Source organism: Amphiura filiformis, chromosome 5 (genome assembly GCF_039555335.1).
Source record: "Amphiura filiformis chromosome 5, Afil_fr2py, whole genome shotgun sequence".
In the NCBI taxonomy this organism is placed as follows: Eukaryota; Metazoa; Echinodermata; class Ophiuroidea; order Amphilepidida; family Amphiuridae; genus Amphiura; species Amphiura filiformis.
Window position 1 is genome coordinate 44,820,102 of NC_092632.1, and position 4,438 is coordinate 44,824,539.

Genomic DNA, 4,438 nt, shown 5'->3' on the forward strand with positions numbered 1-4,438 from the left:
TTGTCACTACGATAGCGACAAAGTAATTTTAACAGGTTTGTGTTGTCTTTAAAATAGTGCTATCTACTTGTATACTACATGGGGATGTTGTCAACAATATTGTTGACAAAGCAATTTACCCGATTGTCGACAAGCATGAACTAATTGTCAACAAGGACTTGCTTACTTGCTTGCTTAAGATGAGTGGTGTCCTCGAACTACAACAGCACGCCAAGTCCTTCTGTCCTGCATGGCCATTCCCAATCCATAACATCCAGTCCAGTGTCCTGTTTCAATACATCCACGTATGTTAGAGGGGGTCTACCAGGTTTTCTGTTTCCATGTTTTGGTGTCCAATGGATCAGCTTGGCTACAGGTTCATTTTTGCTTCTGTACGCATGCCCAGCTTAAACATGTCCTCCTCTCTCTATCTTCTGTAAAAGTTTAGGTAGATCACCATACAGTTCTTTGTTTGTGATGTGCTGCTTCCAATTGATGTTGTATAATGCTCGATGCTCTAAGCATTCTTGTGTAGCAACCATCAAGTTCTTTACATAGTCTGGGAGACATGGTCCATGCTTCACATCCATAGGTTAGAACGGATTTGACGGTAGCAGCAAATAAACGGATCTTGAATTTCCTTGGGAGAGTTGACCTCCAGATTTTGTTGAGGCTGTTACATGCTCTCCATACAACTGCTTTGGACAAGGATTAATCATTAAAAATATGACAGATAAGCTTAAGATCAGCATTATTTGCCATGAAGTACCTTAGGAGGGGATGTGTCAAGTCATTGAAGCCATGTACAGAAGAGACATACCTGCACTGTCAGTTTCAAGAAGAGTAGGGTCTTAACCCCCTGACTGTACCAACCTGTCCCGGTGTTCAAATGGACCCCAATGGAAATTTAAAGCATCACACAAGGCTTTCTTGGGTTATTCAAGGGTTGTCAAAAAAGAAGGAAAGAAACAGTAAAAGTAGAACATTCTATGCCAAGACGTTGACAATTCCATACCTAATTTTCACAAACTTTCAAGATTCCATTTTCAATTCCATGCCAAAATCAGGTCACTTAAGTAGGCCAGGAAATTGAAAAAGTAGCCAAAAAAGTTCTTTGGCATTGCCAGTGACGTCCAATACCTAGATTAAATCATTGATGCTCATATGTAATTTGTCTAATTTATTATCAACTTGAACCAAAAAATGGCCTATGTATACATTAACCCAGATGCTACCGATTTAATGAAAACAAATTAACCCAGTTAATGTGGAAAATATGAAAATAATAGCATGCTCCTGTTTCAACGACTCTCAAATCAACTTAATAGGCATATAATGTCTACAATAATAACAACTGTAGTCTAATTATGTGTCCATAAAATTAATATCCATGTCTCAGCATCATTTAATCAATTTGTATGAGTCTGATTAGTGATTATGCTAAAACTGGGACACTGCACCTAGACACAAACCACCAGACTTAAATATGTGGGCCTACTTGTTGGCCCCACCACCAGTAAGCTTTAATTGTAATCGAGATGTACTTTTTACTTTAATGGCTCTTACATTCAGCGCATGCAATGGGCTTTGCCATTTGAAATTCATATGCCCCCCTATGGAAGACATAACCTTAATCTCCCACACAATGGTTGTTGCTTTCAATCGGTTTTACAAACATGTGTCATCATGCTATCTTCAGTAGATAGCATCTATCAATGTTTCAGCACTAATGCTATCACTAATGCTATCTTTAGCAGATAATGCAAATGCTATCTTCAGTAGATAACACTAATGCTACCTTCAGTAGATAGCACAAATGTTGTCATCAGTAGATAACATTAATGTAATAATAATAATACACAGACTTAGAGAGGACTTTTTAAATGACAGATTGGCAGAGTCACTAATGTGGGAAGGCAAGTCATTCCATTAATGCTATCTTCATTCAATATTACTAATGCTATCTTAAGCAGACAACACAAATGCTATCTTCAATAGATAACACCAATTCTATCAGTAGATAACACAAATGTTGCCTTCAGTATATATCACTAATGCTATCTTCAGTAGATAGCACAAATACCATCTTCAGTAGAAGACATTGATGCTACCTTAAGTAGATAATACAAATGCTATCTTTAGTAGATAAAAGAATGTAGTAGATGACACTACGCTATCTTCAGTAGATATTACAAATGATATCCTGCAGTATATAATAAATGTTACCTTTAGTAGAAACAATTATCTTCAGTAGATACTGCTAATGCTATCTTCAGTAGATATCACTAATGCTATCTTCAGTAGATAACACAAATGCTATCTGCAGCAGATAACACTACACTATGTAAATCAGTGTGACAAACTAGATAACACTTATGCTATCTTCAGTGAATAACACTAACACTATCTTCAGTAGATAACACTAATGCTTTCTTCAGTAGATAACACTAATGCTTTCTTCATTAAATAATGCTAATGCTATCTTCAGTAGATAACAGAAATGTTATCTTCAGTATATAACACTAATACTGATGTTTATTCAGTAGATACCACTATTATGCTATCTTCAGTAGATAAAGTGGTTCTCAAACGGTGGGGGTCGCGGCCTCTTCCAAAAGGGGTCAGGAGACTTGCCATAATTTTTAAAAAAATAGATAGTAGATAGCACTAATGTTATCTTCAGTAGATAATACTATCTCAGTAAATGCTATCATCAGCATATAATAATGTAGACATATATTTTCAGTAGACAATGCTAATGCAATCTTCAGTAGATAACACTAATGTTATGTTCAATAGACAACAAAAATGATATCTCCAGTAGATGCAACTAATGTTATCTTTAGAAGATAACACAAATGGAATCTTCAGTAGATATAACAAATGACATCTGTAGCAGATAACACAAATGGTACCTGCAGTAGAAAACAGTATTACTATCTTCATTAGATAACACTAATACTATATTCAGTGGATAAAAGAAATATCATCATCGGCATATAATATCTTCAGTAGACATTAGATAATGATAATGCTATCTTCAGTAGATAACACAAATGTTATATTCAGCATGTTATAATCATTTGATAAAACAATATTGTCAGTAGAATGCACTAATGTTATCTTCAGTAGATAACACAAATGCTACCTTCAGCATATATAGTGATTATCTTCAGTAGACAGTAAATAATGTAAATAGCTACTATGGGCTATTTATGGGAGGAGATAAGTATAAGTGACCGCGATGGGTTCAATTTCAACCAGCCTAATCATGAAGCTCCTATGGCCGAGTGGTTAAGGCACAGGTCTCAGAAACCTGAGGTCCTGGGTTTGATTCCCAGGGGGATCACTTTTTCTACTTGTCTCCTTTATTATTGCAACAGAGAACCTGGTGAAATTTTTTTTATATTATTTCCCTCGATCATGCCACTGTTTTTCTATGCAAATCTTACCTTTGCAGATAACTTAACTGTAATTAAATAATAGTATTGCTATCTTCTTTACATACTATCTTCAGCAGGATACACAAATGTGTGCAATCATCAGTTTGTAACACTAAGTTATCTTTAGATAACACTAATGCTATCTTCACCAAATAACACATATGCTATTTTATAATGATAAATTATCATAGGCCTACTCAGAATAAATTATCCCCATAAAGGCTTTATTTAGCAAATATTCTGTATTTTGTCTAAAATTTAATAGACTTTATGTAATAATAACGTACAACTGCAATATTCTTCTTTGAAAAGCTCCTTAACTTTGACAGTAGAGGCAAGTGTGTGATCAGGCAAGTGTGAATCTATGATATCCTTCAATGTGGCCTTCTTTCACAGTCTAGTGACTGAAGCCTTCAATCATCTGCACCTCAATTAGGGAGAGAGTCACTAGACAAGAGCCTATCAATTTCATGCTTTCATATCACATGTATACAGAGAGTAGAGGGCATGTAAAAGTGTGTCAGTCTAGAAGTGTGTCAGTCAGTCAGAATTACATTCCTTGTGAGAGTGTAACAAGCCATTAGCCATGCATTAGTTTTGAATGTTACACCAGACTCCGGGGAGAAAGGGAAAATTGAATCTTCATGTGGTATCATGGCTAATAAGATAGAACTCTGGTAGTTTATAAAGTTGGCAGTTTCTAAGGTGTACTTTTGGTCTTATATAAATAGTTGATCATTTCCCTGGATCATTTCCAGTGTGAATTGATGCTTTATACTCGGTGGGTAACACCTGTTTGTACCCTGTTTATATACCATTTTTTACTCTGATGTGGCAGTGATGTCAGTGGGCATTTCATTGGGTGCAGCTTCAAATCACTAGCATTTGCTCAAAGCACTGGTGTACACAAACACACCCTTAACCCTAACACTGACCCAGGTTTTTTGCTATCGGAAGTCACAGAAGGTCCGAATTTTTCAAGAAGAAGAATAATTTTTGACTTGGCACCCCCCGGG

At 35.9% G+C, this 4,438-nt stretch overlaps 1 non-coding gene across 1 annotated transcript; it reads left to right on the forward strand.

Annotated features, from left to right (window-relative positions):
• Positions 1 to 3,255: 3,255 nt before the first annotated feature.
• Trnal-cag (transfer RNA leucine (anticodon CAG)) lies at positions 3,256 to 3,328 on the forward strand. Its single transcript has one exon. It is a non-coding gene; the product is annotated as a tRNA-Leu (tRNA).
• Positions 3,329 to 4,438: the final 1,110 nt, after the last annotated feature.